The 16,145-nt window shown below is 44.3% G+C and overlaps 1 pseudogene; it reads right to left on the reverse strand.

Moving 5' to 3' along the window:
- Positions 1–15,801, reverse strand: part of LOC125155649 (small nuclear ribonucleoprotein Sm D2-like) — a 50,702-nt pseudogene extending 34,901 nt beyond the window's left edge.
- Between the last annotated feature and the right edge of the window lie 344 nt (positions 15,802–16,145).

The following is a 16,145-nucleotide window of genomic DNA, read 5'->3' on the forward strand; positions in this document are numbered from 1 at the left end:
TACTCTGAGGATTCTCATCTACATGGCTGTAATAATTCAACCCAAATGCAGAACATCTATAAGGTCCATCCTAATTTTTGGTGATGTCAACAGAAAGACTGTAGAGCCTTTGTGGAATTACCCTTGAGTTTGGAAAGCTGCATAGGTTAAAAAAAAAAAACTCACCAGAAGATGCCCAAAAACATGTGGGCCTTGAAGTTTGGCATTGGCCAACTTTGACAGGAAGCTAAGCAGAAGATAATTCTTTTGAGTGCAATTAAAAAATAACTCTATGCATTTGAAATCCAATCAAGGGTACTTAGGATTTTGAAAAGCGTTAGGTGGGCTTTTCAAAGAAAAAGTTAGAAATTTTTATTATATGTTTATGAGCCTATGTGTGGGGGAGTGTACATGTAACGGGTTGATGAAGGCAACTCCTCAGTTGGTCTCATCAGGCAGTGGGACAGCATTCCCAAAATGGGACACACATCTCACAGACATCTGCCTTTAGTACAGTAGGAACTCAGGAGAGAATGTAGATGACTTCCTACTGGAAAAGCCATTCAGAGATTAAGTCAAGAAAGTAGTAGAAGGGTTGCCCGTGTGGCTCAGTCGGTTAAGCATGTGACTCTTGATTTTGCCTTGGGTCATGATTCTCATGGATCCTGAGTTTGAGCCCTGCATTGGGCTCTGCACTGACAGTGAGGAAACTGCTTGGGATTCTCTATCTCCCCCTCTCTCTGCCCCTCCCTTCCTCAAAAAAAAAAAAAAAGAATAGGAAAGAGCTGCTGTTACAATGATGTAAATGTTCACACACCTCATTCTAGAGAGCAGAGGTCAGGTAGGCTCAAAGTTTCTTTGAGATGCATTCAATTCAGCCGTATGAATATGAGACGTAATAATAGAACTTATTTGGTAACATTGAGGAGAAGGAAGAGGATGGTGAGTGTCACATAGCAGTAATTCGGTTCAGTGTAGACTCGATACTTTCTATGTGGCAGGGGATTGCGATCTAATGGTGCAAAGCTGAAGAAGACACAGAGCTTTACAGGCTGCTCTTCTCAAGAAACACACGAACAAGTAACTTCACACTGCTGTAAGTGCACTGGTGGGGGTGTGCACAGGGAATGAAGGAGCGCAGAGAACAGTGCCTGCCTCATCTGAGGGGTGGGGAGAGGCTTTTAGATAAGATAGAGTCCGAGTCGGATGGGTGAAGAAGAGGGTGGACGATGGAGGGAGACAGGAAGGGGAAAGGACGTGACCTTCAGACCTAGCAGCGGGAGCAGTGGCAGAGAGGTGCACAGTGTGGGGCCCGGAGTGCTTCTCCTATTCTATGTGATTTTTCTCATTGGAGGAGAACCTATTTTGCCGTTCCTGCCTCCAGATGAAAGTCCACGTCCGTGTGAGTTAGAAATTTGCCTTTCTATGGGATGATGATAGGAAGAACTAATAACAGAGCAATCAGCAACCCACCATTCACTGTTCTGAGTTACTCCTGTGTTTCCACCCGGAAGATTATCTGCTGATAATCTCCAGAAAATGGAAATACCGTGAATGTCCACCACCTGCCTCCATAAGGAATTGCAATTAATCAACATAAACCAAACACGGTAATTTATCACAAACTCCCTGCACTTGCTGATAGTGTCATTTTGTTTTTAATATTCATAACCAGTCAGTGAAACTAAAAGTCAGTAGTTGGCTGGAAGCTACAATGGAAAGAAACTTTCTTATTGTCCCTTCAGTTGTTATCAAGTATTCTCGACTGTGTTTCTTCTGTAAGGTGAGTGGGGAGCAGAGCAGTTTGAATGGCGAAGCTTGGACCTGGGAAAGACTTAACCTTCTCTCTGGGTTAATTTGTGTAAACATTAACTGTCCTTGGGTCCTGTTCTTAGCAGCTGGCCAAGGTCAAAGTCTTAATTGCCGATAGTGGGGACTGGAGGAAAAGTTACGCCTTTGCAGCATGAGCAGCTTTATCCTTTCTCTAGACAGGGGACAAGGTGGAATTAGAAATGTAATACTTCTCTTCTTCCTCTTCAACTAATTCCATCTCCTGTCTTTTTTCTGTTTTTCTTTTTCCCTATGTCTCTTGCTGGTCTTAGGTCTAGACACAGGCTGGTCAGAGACTGTACCATGATGGAGATTTGTTTTTTTTTTTGGAGGGGGGGTAGGGGGTGGATTTTTCACCCTCTTTAGCTTCCCAGAACTAAAAGAAAACTCTGGAAGTACACCAGTTCGGTTGAGTTCAGGAACTTGACTCATCGGGAGTTTTTCTAAAGTAGCTGAGGTTCAAGCAGCTAAGCCACACTTTCAGAGAGCAGAATTGCCATGCTGAGTTGGAGTTGGGGAGCTTCCAGTGATTTCCGGCTATCACAACACTTTGAAGATCTTGTCTTCTCTGTGCCAATGCTGGATAAGTAGTAGAGATATTTCATAGTTAACCCCTTATCAAAGATGGCACATGCATATCTTTCTGATTAAGGTGAACTCAGTTTTTTGAGTAAGTCAATGAAATGAAATCTTCAAAAGAACACACAAGCCCTGTGATAAATGGGCTGGTCATAGAAGGGAGTGTGGGTGACTGAAAGGCAAGGGAGTTGGGGGAGAAAGAGACTGCTTGGCAGGGGAAGGATTAATTCAGTAGACTGGTCCTGTTACCAGACTCTCCTGGACTTGTTTCTAAGGATTAGGGAGCTGCCAGTAGAAATCGACCAAGTGGTTCTCATACAGACTGTGCAAGAGGTTGGAATTAGAGGGTGCTCTGAGATTTAATATAAGGAAGCACAGAACTGGAGTGTGTGTGTGTGTGTGTGTGTGTGTGTGTGTGTGTGTGTGAGAGAGAGAGAGAGAGAGAGAGAGAGAGAGAGAGAGAGAGAGTCAGAGAGAGAGAGAGAGAGTGTGGGGTGATGTGGTAAGTAAGTGACTACAACTTTCTTCCTTTGCCATCCTGTCCTTCCCAACAAGAAGTGGAGCATATTTTCCTTCCTTTTGGACTTTACCAATAGAATGTGACAGAGATAGTGCTGTGAGGCCAGGCCTCAAAAGATCTATGGCTTTTTCTTTCACCTTTCTTAGAACTTAGCCAAGAAATAACAGCCTTATTCCACTCTGAGGAATCCTGGGAAGCTATGTGGTGAGATCCACTGGGGGGACACAAAGCCCTTAGCCATCGCGAATGAGGCCATTTTGATCATCCAGTCATCCTACTGCCCTACCTGATGCCATGTGAAGCAGAAGAAATGCTTAGTCCATTCACAGGATGATGGGAAATAATAAGTTGTTTTTTTAAGCCAGTAAGTTTTTGGGTGGTTTGTTACACAGAAACAGATAATCAAAACATGTGGAATCCCCACACTTCGGAGAGGTAATTGACTTCACTGGAGTGCAGCTTTGTTGGGGCAGGGGTGGCCAGCAACTGGAGACAACACAACTGGAGACAACACCTGTGGTAATAAGAGGTAGGCCAGCTGCCAGTGGGAAGGAGGAAAAGCAATGGTCACTAAGGGATGGCAGGTAGTTCATATTCTGGCATAGGTGGACAACATACATGTCAGAAACTTCTGGAAAGATTTGGGGAGACCTTGATGCAAGTGAAGGTAAGACCTGGAGATTCCACAATAGTGAGTAGACGACTCAGAGAACCCCAGCCGATGCAGATATGTGTTATTAGTCCATAACCTTGTTGTCAGCTGGGTCCTCTCTTCCTGAGATCTAGATGAGGTTGGATCAAACTTGAGTTCCACATCTAGTGAAAGTCCACAAGACTCCCCGGGATCGCCGTGAATTTCTAGGGGAATTATTTTCTTCTCCTTTGTCCCGGCTCTACACCCTTGCTTCCTCCGTTTATGGATCATCTCACTGTCCCTTTTATGCTGTTTCTGTGTCACATAATATCAACCTAAACACAAAATTCAGTTCACAAAATATCAACCTAAATGTGAAATGTAAGCCTTCTCTTCCATGCCACAGTTTCTACTCATAAAAGCAATTTTTGTGATGAGTAGATTCTAATAAGGAGTTTGGGAAGGTAAGAAATTGTAGCAATACAGACTTCACACTGAAACTGAGTTTCTCCCCATTCTTCAAATGTCTTGGGTGCCTGTCCACTGGAGGGCTTCACGACCCTGTCATTCCAAGTACTGGCCGAGCTTCACTCTGGGCTGGAAATGCAAACTCCTTTCATCTTCTCCTTGGAACAGCTATCTGTTTATTATGCTCAGTGTCTCACTCTCTGCCCCAAGCTGCTTATCAGGGTATTTACTGAGCAAAGACGGTTGCCCTCGCAAGAGCAGGTATGATGTCAGTTGTTATAGTGATAGCGTTTCATTCTCCCACTTCATACCCTACTAAAATCACATGGTTTCCCGTAAAGGTGCCCAACGTTGGTCTCTCTACCCTCGCCACCTCCGCAGTGTGTGCGCGCGTGTGTTGAGTGAGAGGAAAATCAAACAATAAACCTGGGCCACACTCAGACTCACTGCCAATCCTTTTTTCCCTTCCTCTTGGAGGGTGGGGTAATGCCCTATTAGGCACCCTGCAGGGTGGTGCTCTCTTTGTAAGTCCTCTGCATTGCCTAGGTGAGGAGGGATGAGTTTCTGAATCTCCTTTCTGGGTTTATTGGTACAGGGTCTCCCCCATTCCACACCAGCCTCCCCTCCCCTGGACTAGGGACAGTCAGGCAGGGCAGCCTTGCAGGCTTTGGCAAACAGGGGCATAGGGGAGGCAGTCTCTTAGGAGCAAATACAGCAACGTCCCAGCTTGACGTGAAGGATCCCTTGCCACCATGCCGAATCCACTAGGTAGGGTTTTCCTGACACCCTGGATGTGCACGACTTCAAGGCGTACCCCCTGGTGTGGTGTGTGCTTATGTCTCTGTGGGCAGGGTGGGCTAAATCTCCAGCCTGGCTTTTCAGGACACCTTCTCCAAACCAAATACAAACGATTTTGTGCTTACAGAGCTGTGGAATGGGCTGATGAGCCCGGTCCTCTTTTTGTGAAGTCTAAGCCCATCCAATGTGTAGCTGCTGCTCCGTAGTAACCGGCACCGGCCCCTTCCTGCTTCCCCCACTCCCACCTCACTGTCTCCTCAGAACTTCCAAGCACTCTGTTCTCTGGCCTGGACAAGCCTACTCCTTTGGAGGAACCCTACATTTCCCCTAATTCTTCTCATTCATTAAACTGAATATGGGACCTCCCTGGGAACCTAGAGACTGTCCGATTATCTCTGGATAATCCCTGAAAGTCAGACTGTGACAAGCGTGAGCCTCTATCCACAGTTCGAGCCTGATTCATCCCCAACCCAACATTCTTTGTCTTGCTGGTCTCCTCTGGAGAGGCCCTGACACTTGGAAGATTGCTGACAAAAATGATCTGTGCTCAGAACTTGGGAGGTTTTTTTTTGTTTTTTTGTTTTTTTTTCCTAAGTGACATGTCGGGGATGATGAGTGGTCTGTTTCATTTAGAAATCCATCCATCCATCCATCCATCCATCCATCCATTCATTCATTTTAATGGCATGACTCTCTTAGTAGAGTCCCTAGGACGTCAAATGTGAACGGGCCACAGAATGTTTTGTTAAAAGAGTTAGTTCACAGTTCAGCAGGATGAAATAGTTATACCTGTCCTGTTTGGCAGGGTTGATGCCCTTTTGGAAATGGGAACTCTGACTCGGAGCTAGAAGGGTTATTTATGGCACAATCCTTGCAGAATTGCAACTTCTCTTTTGTACATTGGCAAATGGCCCCTCTCTCCCCTCCAGATTCTCTCAAGTTGTGACCTGCAGTGTTCCTTCGGGCCCATTCATGCAATTGTCTGGCAGCCCTTCAGGAAACGGTGATGTTTTAGGGCCCTCATTATGTCAAAGGACTCCCACTAATCTTTAATCGCCTGCTGACTTTTACCCTGTTTTCTCATCCATGGCCATTTCCCTGAAGAATTCTCCAGCTGCTCCAAAACTTACCTTTCAACATACATCATGTTACTCTTCGTGTATTTCTTTCCAGTACTATAATTTGCAGACCTTTTCTCAGTCATTACATGTCAAAACTGTGGATCTGTACACATAAAACAGATGCCAGAGATAAAGGATATGTTGGATAAGTCACACCCACTGCAGGGTGGCATGGTAGCGCCCTTTCTGGTGGCCAGCACTTGCAATATGGTGGCCAAGGGTGCAGCCATCAGGCTGCCACGCTTGCTCTCACGGGTGGCACTCAGGTCCTGGGAAAAGTGCTAGATGTCTAGCATACTTTAATGGATTTTTCCCCTGAAAATATTTTGAAGAAAACAGCATTCAAACAGGTCAACACTACAAGGGAAGGGAGATGACGTTAAAACAAATATACAAGGATAGGGTGTGACCTAAAACAAATAAAACACATAGGAAACTATTATTTTTGGCTCTGGTGATCTGGAAAGGCTTCCTGGAGGAGGTAGCCTTTGATACAGCATTATATTATTTGCAATGAATAATGAGACCATTCACCTTGGAATAAACAAATTAACTCCAGGGAGGTGAAATGTGATTAAGAGAGAAGTATGGCCCTCCCATATGGAGCTACGTACGCTCCTAATACAATGTTACAAACTTAACAATTTCAACTGCATTGTTCTGGGTACTTTCAGGAAGCAAGCTTGGCTATCACTTTTCTTCTTTGCCTTCTTGAATACAGGAATGATTTCCCATTCATACGTATATTCTTAGAGCCTAGCACAGTACCTGGCAAATGGCTCAATAATAATTTGTCAGCTCATGGGCTGAATGGGTGAATGATAAATCACTCAGTCTAGTGGAACTCTTCTGCTTTCCGAGCAGCCCTATGTCTCCATTCACGCATTTATCTGTCAAATTTAAAGTGTCTATACTTAACATTATGGTGCACTGGCTTGTGTAGTTCAACACTCTGGAAGGTATTATACGTGAGGGTGGTGTTTCGCTTTATTTAACAAATTATATAAAGTAGTAAATAGGTATGTCAAAAAAAGTGTTCAGGATTTCTTTTCATACAGTAGGATAATGGTTCTTAATGAAGTTAATGGAACAGTGCCAGTCTGATTACCTCAGAATTATCCAGGAAACAAAGCAGTTCAGATATTTGGGCCTGCCTTCTGTATTTTTGAAAATTTCCTCAGAGGGAAGTTGAGGAAGATGGCGGCGTAGGAGGACGCTGGGCTCACCGCACGTCCTACTGATCACTTAGATTCCACCTACACCTGCCTAAATAACCCAGAAAACCGCCAGAGGATTAGCAGAACGGAGTCGCCGGAGCCAAACGCAGACGAGAGGCCCACGGAAGAGGGTAGGAAGGGCGGCGAGGCGGTGTGCGCTCCACGGACTGGCGGGAGGGAGCCGGGGCGGAGGGGCAGCCTGCCAGCCAAGCAGAGCTCCCCAAGTCTGGCTGGCAAAAGCGGAGGGGCCGGACGGAGTGTGTTCTGACAGCAAGCGCGACTTAGCGTCTGGGAGGTCATAAGTTAACAGCTCTGCTCGGGAAGCGGGAAGGCTGGAGGACAAAGGGAGGGAGAGCTGCTGAGCCCCCGGACGACAGAGCTCAGCTTGGCGGGGAACAAAGGCGCTCGCCAGCGCCATCTCCCTCGCCCATCCCCCAGCCAAAATCCCAAAGAGAACCGGTTCCTGCCAGGGAACTTGCTCGCTCTGCGCAAACACCCAACTCTGCGCTTCTGCGGAGCCAAACCTCCGGCAGCGGATCTGACTCCCTCCCGCTGCCACAGGGCCCCTCCTGAAGTGGATCACCTAAGGAGAAGCGAGCTAAGCCTGCCCCCCCTGCCGCCGTGCACCTTGCCTACCCACCCCAGCTAATACGCCAGATCCCCAGCATCACAAGCCTGGCAGTGTGCAAGTAGCCCAGACGGGCCACGCCACCCCACAGTGAATCCCGCCCCTAGGAGAGGGGAAGAGAAGGCACACACCAGTCTGACTGTGGCCCCAGCGGTGGGCTGGGGGCAGACATCAGGTCTGACTGCGGCCCCGCCCACCAACTCCAGTTATACACCACAGCACAGGGGAAGTGCCCTGCAGGTCCTCACCACGCCAGGGACTATCCAAAATGACCAAGCGGAAGAACTCCCCTCAGAAGAATCTCCAGGAAATAACAACAGCTAATGAGCTGATCAAAAAGGATTTAAATAATATAACAGAAAGTGAATTTAGAATAATAGTCATAAAATTAATCGCTGGGCTTGAAAACAGTATAGAGGACAGCAGAGAATCTCTTGCTACAGAGATCAAGGGACTAAGGAACAGTCACGAGGAGCTGAAAAACGCTTTAAACGAAATGCATAACAAAATGGAAACCACCACGGCTCGGATTGAAGGGGCAGAGGAGAGAATAGGTGAACTAGAAGATAAAGTTATGGAAAAAGAGGAAGCTGAGAAAAAGAGAGATAAAAAATCCAGGGGTATGAGGGGAAAATTAGAGAACTAAGTGATACACTAAAAAGAAATAATATACGCATAATTGGTATCCCAGAGGAGGAAGAGAGAGGGAAAGGTGCTGAAGGAGTACTTGAAGAAATAATAGCTGAGAACTTCCCTGAACTGGGGAAGGAAAAAGGCATTGAGATCCAAGAGGCACAGAGAACTCCCTTCAGACGTAACTTGAATCGATCTTCTGCACGACATATCATAGTGAAACTGGCAAAATACAAGGATAAAGAGAAAATTCTGAAAGCAGCAAGGGGTAAACGTGCCCTCACATATAAAGGGAGACCTATAAGACTCGTGACTGATCTCTCTTTTGAAACTTGGCAGGCCAGAAAGAATTGGCACGAGATTTTCAGGGTGCTAGACAGAAAAAATATGCAGCCGAGAATCCTTTATCCAGCAAGTCTGTCATTTAGAATAGAAGGAGAGATAAAGGTCTTCCCAAACAAACAAAAACTGAAGGAATTTGTCACCACTAAACCAGCCCTACAAGAGATCCTAAGGGGGACCCTGTGAGACAAAGTACCAGAGACATCACTACAAGCATAAAACATACAGACATCACAATGACTCTAAACCCGTATCTTTCTATAATAACACTGAATGTAAATGGATTAAATGCGCCAACCAAAAGACATAGGGTATCAGAATGGATAAAAAAAACAAGAACCATCTATTTGCTGTCTACAAGAGACTCATTTTAGACCTGAGGACACCTTCACATTGAAAGTGAGGGGATGGAGAACTATTTATCATGCTACTGGAAGCCAAAAGAAAGCTGGAGTAGCCATACTTATATCAGACAAACTAGACTTTAAATTAAAGGCTGTAACAAGAGATGAAGAAGGACACTATATAATAGTTACAGGGTCTATCCATCAGGAAGAGCTAACAATTATAAATGTCTATGCACCGAATACTGGAGCCCCCAAATATATAAAACAATTACTCACAAACATAAGCAACCTTATTGATAAGAATGTGGTAATTGCAGGGGACTTTAACACCCCACTTACAGAAATGGATAGATCATCTAGACACACGGTCAATAAAGAAACAAGGGCCCTGAATGAGACATTGGATCAGATGGACTTGACAGATATATTTAGAACTCTGCATCCCAAAGCAACAGAATATACTTTTTTCTCGAGTGCACATGGAACATTCTCCAAGATAGATCATATACTGGGTCACAAAACAGCCCTTCATAAGTTTACAAGAATTGAAATTATACCATGCATACTTTCAGACCACAATGCTATGAAGCTTGAAATCAACCACAGAAAAAAGTCTGGAAAACCTCCAAAAGCATGGAGGTTAAAGAACACCCTACTAACGAATGAGTGGGTCAACCAGGCAATTAGAGAAGAAATTAAAAAATGTATGGAAACAAACGAAAATGAAAATACAACAATCCAAACGCTTTGGGACGCAGCAAAGGCAGTCCTGAGAGGAAAATACATTGCAATCCAGGCCTATCTCAAGAAACAAGAAAAATCCCAAATACAAAATCTAACAGCACACCTAAAGGAAATAGAAGCAGAACAGCAAAGGCAGCCTAAACCCAGCAGAAGAAGAGAAATAATAAAGATCAGAGCAGAAATAAACAAAATAGAATCTAAAAAAACTGTAGAGCAGATCAACGAAACCAAGAGTTGGTTTTTTGAAAAAATAAACAAAATTGACAAACCTCTAGCCAGGCTTCTCAAAAAGAAAAGGGAGATGACCCAAATAGATAAAATCATGAATGAAAATGGAATGATTACAACCAATCCCTCAGAGATACAAACAATTATCAGGGAATACTATGAAAACTTATATGCCAACAAATTGGACAACCTGGAAGAAATGTACAAATTCCTAAACACCCACACTCTTCCAAAACTCAATCAGGAGGAAATAGCTTGAACAGACCCATAACCAGCGGAGAAATTGAATCGGTTATCAAAAATCTCCCAACAAATAAGAGTCCAGGACCAGATGGCTTCCCAGGGGAGTTCTACCAGACGTTTAAAGCAGAGATAATACCTATCCTTCTCAAGCTATTCCAAGAAATAGAAAGGGAAGGAAAACTTCCAGACTCATTCTATGAAGCCAGTATTACTTTGATTCCTAAACCAGACAGAGACCCAGTAAAAAAAGAGAACTACAGGCCAATATCCCTGATGAATATGGATGCAAAAATTCTCAATAAGATACTAGCAAATCGAATTAAACGGCATATAAAAAGAATTATTCACCATGATCAAGTGGGATTCATTCCTGGGATGCAGGGCTGGTTCAACATTCGCAAATCAATCAACGTGATACATCACATTAACAAAAAAAAAAGAGAAGAACCATATGATCCTGTCAATCGATGCAGAAAAGGCCCTTGACAAAATCCAGCACCCTTTCTTAATAAAAACCCTTGAGAAAGTCGGGATAGAAGGAACATACTTAAAGATCATAAAAGCCATTTATGAAAAGCCCACAGCTAACATCATCCTCAGTGGGGAAAAACTGAGAGCTTTTTCCCTGAGATCAGGAACACGACAGGAATGCCCACTCTCACCGCTGTTGTTTAACATAGTGCTGGAAGTTCTAGCATCAGCAATCAGACAACAAAAGGAAATCAAAGGCATCAAAATTGGCAAAGATGAAGTCAAGCTTTCGCTTTTTGCAGATGACATGATATTATACATGGAAAATCCGATAGACTCCACCAAAAGTCTGCTAGAACTGATACATGAATTCAGCAAAGTTGCAGGATACAAAATCAATGTACAGAAATCAGTTGCATTCTTATACACTAACAATGAAGCAACAGAAAGACAAATAAAGAAACTGATCCCCTTCACAATTGCACCATGAAGCATAAAATACCTAGGAATAAATCTAACCAAAGATGTAAAGGATCTGTATGCTGAAAACTGTAGAAAGCTTATGAAGGTAATTGAAGAAGATTTAAAGAAATGGAAAAACATTCCCTGCTCATGGATTGGAAGAATAAATATTGTCAAAATGTCAACACTACCCAAAGCTATCTACACATTCAATGCAATCCCAATCAAAATTGCACCAGCATTCTTCTCGAAACTAGAACAAGCAATCCTAAAATTCATATGGAACCACAAAAGGCCCCGAATAGCCAAAGTAATTTTGAAGAAGAAGACCAAAGCGAGAGGCATCACAATCCCAGACTTTAGCCTCTACTACAAATCTGTCATCATCAAGACAGCATGGTATTGGCACAAAAACAGACACATAGACCAATGGAATAGAATAGAAACCCCAGAACTAGACCCACAAACATATGGCCAACTCATCTTTGACAAAGCAGGAAAGAACATCCAATGGAAAAAAGACAGTCTCATAACAAATGGTGCTGGGAGAACTGGACAGCAACATGCAGAAGGTTGAAACTAGACCACTTTCTCACACCATTCACAAAAATAAACTCAAAATGGATAAAGGACATGAATGTGAGACAGGAAACCATCAAAACCTTAGAGGAGAAAGCAGGAAAAGACCTCTCTGACCTCAGCCGTAGCAATCTCTTACTCGACACATCCCCAAAGGCAAGGGAATTAAAAGCAAAAGTGAATTACTGGGACCTTATGAAGATAAAAAGCTTCTGCAGAGCAAAGGAAACAACCAGCAAAACTAAAAGGCAACCAACGGAATGGGAAAAGATATTTGCAAATGACATATCGGACAAAGGGCTAGTATCCAAAATCTATAAAGAGCTCACCAAACTCCACACCCGAAAAACAAATAACCCAGTGAAGAAATGGGCAGAAAACATGAATAGACACTTCTCTAAAGAAGACATCCAGATGGCCAACAGGCACATGAAAAGATGTTCAGCGTCGCTCCTTATCAGGGAAATACAAATCAAAACCACACTCAGATATCACCTCACGCCAGTCAGAGTGGCCAAAATGAACAAAACAGGAGACTATAGATGCTGGAGAGGATGTGGAGAAACGGGAACCCTCTTGCACTGTTGGTGGGAATGCAAATTGGTGCAGCCGCTCTGGAAAGCAGTGTGGAGGTTCCTCAGAAAATTAAAAATAGACCTATCCTATGACCCAGCAGTAGCACTGCTAGGAATTTACCCAAGGGATACAGGAGTACTGATGCATAGGGGCACTTGTACCCCAATGTTCATAGCAGCACTCTCAACAATAGCCAAATTATGGAAAGAGCCTAAATGTCCATCAAGTGATGAATGGGTAAAGAAATTGTGGTTTATATACACAATGGAATACTACGTGGCAATGAGAAAAAATGAAATATGGCCTTTTGTAGCAACGTGGATGGAACTGGAGAGTGTGATGCTAAGTGAAATAAGCCATACAGAGAAAGACAGATACCATATGGTTTCACTCTTATGTGGATCCTGAGAAACTTAACAGGAACCCATGGGGGAGGGGAAGGAAAAAAAAAAAAAGAGGTTAGAATGGGAGAGAGCCAAAGCATAAGAGACTGTTAAAAACTGAGAAGAAACTGAGGGTTGATGGGGGGTGGGAGGGAGGAGAGGGTGGGTGATGGGTATTGAGGAGGGCACCTTTTGGGATGAGCACTGGGTGTTGTATGGAAACCAATTTGACAATAAATTTCATATATAAAAAAAAAATTTCCTCAGATGGTTCTGATAAATAGCCAGGTTTGAGAACCACTGCCTTAATCTTTTTTTTAAAGTTTATTTATATATTTATTTATATAAAGTTTATTTATATATATTTATATATTATATACAAATAAATTTATATATTATATATATAAAATTATTTATATATTTTTAAAGTTTATATATTTATATATTATTTATAAATTATATATTTATATATTATATATTTTTATATATAAAGTTTATATATTATATATATATTTATGTATATATATTTTTAAAGTTTATTTATATATATTTATTTATATATTTAAAGCAAGAGCGAGAATCCTAAGCAGGCTCCATCCTGTCAGCACAGAGCCTGACATCGGGCTTGATCCCACAAACTGTGAGATCATGACCTGAGCCCAAATCCAGAGTCAGACACTTAACCCACTGACACTTAACCCATCGGTTGCTTAATTGGGCACCCCTGCTTTAGTCTCTAAAATAAGATTAAAGTTTCAAAACTCCTAGCTGTTGACAGTTTTCCAGAAATAGGTCAGGCGGTAGAGGGCCACTGGGAGTCCGCCCAGGTAGCTCTTGGAAGGGAAGTACGCTCGCTTTGCAGGCGCTCACCTGTTGCTCCTCTGGTCTTCTCCCAGTGCTGTGTTTCTGGTGTGCTCATGGTCTCCTTCTCTGAATGCAAACTGGTGCCCATGTACCTTGGGATTTTGAGACAGCATTGATTTCAGATAAGCTTCCTTATTACTCTCATGAGGAGAGATGGACTGCTCGTGTCTATCCTTTTGAGATGTGGTTCTCTGCTCACAGAGATCATACGACCTAAAGCTGGTGAGGGGAACTCGAGGTCATGTCTGTCATGACCCCTCGCTCCGTCTCCTCCGTGACTGGCCCCAGGGCTCTGTGTGCATTCCGCCATCCTCACCACAGTCCTGCAAAGGAAGTGGTCTCTGGAGACTTCCATTTTGTGGATGGAGTGTTCCATGAGTTGATTATGTCTGGGACACTGCTGCCATTCAGATCCTGTTGCCCACTCTGGCAAAGATTTCTGGGTGTTCAAGAACCCCACTGCCTTTTCCTCCTGGACGCTACATTTCCCAGCATGCCTTGCAGTTAGGTGCGACCATGTGACTGAGTTCTGGCTAATAGAATATGCGTCCACTTCTGAGCTTAGCCCATTAAGAAGCCCCGGTATAATCCTTTGGGCCCTTTTTCTTTTCTGATGTGCAGGCTGAATGCAGCAGATCACAAAAACCCTAGAAGATTCAGAAAAATCCCTGAATGATTGTATAGATCCTTGTCAGACAGTCCTACTGGAGAAATAAACTTTTACTGAATCACGACACTGAGGTTTTGGGGAGATTTGTTACAGCAGTGAACCTCCCCTGACTAATACAAGCCACTGTGTCTTCGGTCACAGCCTCTGCAACTGTAACCCTAACCTCTAACCCGAGAGCTCCAGGCCAGGGGGCAAATGGAACAGGTCTTTCAGAGGAACCACCAGAGGGTGATATGACATGGGACAAAAGTACAGGCTTGGAATTGGAAGACGCGGGTTCAAGTTCTCACTTTCTGCCTAACTGTGTAGCCTACACATATTGGCTGTCATGCCGGAGAATCCAGGAATTACAAGAGATAACATGAAAAAGAATGTGGCCATGGAGCTCATGATCCAAAGACTTCCAGGGGCGCCTGGGTGGCGCAGTCGGTTAAGCGTCCGACTTCAGCCAGGTCACGATCTCGCGGTCCGTGAGTTCGAGCCTCGCATCAGGCTCTAGGCTGATGGCTCAGAGCCTGGAGCCTGTTTCCGATTCTGTGTCTCCCTCTCTCTCTGCCCCTCCCCCGTTCATGCTCTGTCTCTCTCTGTCCCAAAAATAAATAAACGTTGAAAAAAAAAAAAAAAGAAACAAAGACTTCCAGAACACAGCAAGACCGTAGCAGAAATTGAAGGAAGCATCAAAGAAAAGCAGTCTGTAGCTTCAAGAAGCAAGTCTGGACAGCTGGGAGTGGCACGCCGGCTCGACAGAGCAGTGTGGCGAGGGCCTTCCACGCATTATCGCATCTGGTGCCACGCCACTTTGCAGATGAGGTAACTGAGGCTCATCGAGATCGAGTGTGCAACTGGAAACTGCTTTGAGGGATTTCTTCCTGCTTCCTTCTTGTGTCAGAGTATCGACAGAATGCAAGTCCGGTGAGGAGAGGGCTGTTGTCTGTCACCTCCCCACGGCATGCCAAGCACCTAGCACAAGGCTCAGAGTAGGCAGAGTGCAGGCTCAGTGTGTATTTTTTGGCCGAATGCCTGACTGATCTCTGAGAAGAATAAGTGAGTAATTTGTTCCTTTGCTTTTATCCCTGCACTTTCCTCCTCTTACCTGTGGATAGAATGGTCAGGCCTGTTTGTTCAGACTTCTGGACTCTTGTGCTTCTGGAGTTGTTTGATGCCTGTTTTGTTTCAAAGCCCAAAACAGAAGTTGCCAGGTATTCAGAAGAAATCCCTCACCCTGGCTGGGGCTTTGGTTTAAAGAAGTAGAGTCGGCTCTGAGAGACCAATGGGAGGGCAGTATGAGTCCCGTCCTGCTCCCCAGTAGAGCTCTGGGTAGACAGAGCTATCCCCTGGGGTGGCATGGGGATGCCATTGGTTTGGACATTGAGTGACAAGCAGGGCGCCCACTCACCCTATTTCCCTGGTTTTAACACTGAAAGACTTGCTTCCTGGAAACCCCGGCAGTCCCCAGTAAAGCAGTCGGTCACCCTCCACGGCCATGTCTGGGGATCTCTAATGAAAGATGATCGTGATAAGCTTGGCCTGGAGAAAATGGAGCCTACCACCTCCAGATGGACCATGAGGGCTCGCGCATTAAGAACTCGGGTTGCCCGAGACGACCAAAGGACAGAGGCCCTTCCCCATGTTCTCTGGATGCACAAGATTCGTGAACATGCCCATGGAGGGGCAGCTCATGCCCTCACCTTCCCCCACCCCCAAGTACTACAGAGAATACATTTCTTGCCTGCTGGTGAAGATCCAGAGGCACATTTCATCCAACTTGGAAAAAAGAGGACGATGTGATGCTTCTAATACGTCAGAAGGTGAGCTAATTCATACCAACT

The sequence above is a fragment of the Prionailurus viverrinus genome, chromosome F1 (assembly GCF_022837055.1).
Source record: "Prionailurus viverrinus isolate Anna chromosome F1, UM_Priviv_1.0, whole genome shotgun sequence".
Taxonomy (NCBI): Eukaryota; Metazoa; Chordata; class Mammalia; order Carnivora; family Felidae; genus Prionailurus; species Prionailurus viverrinus.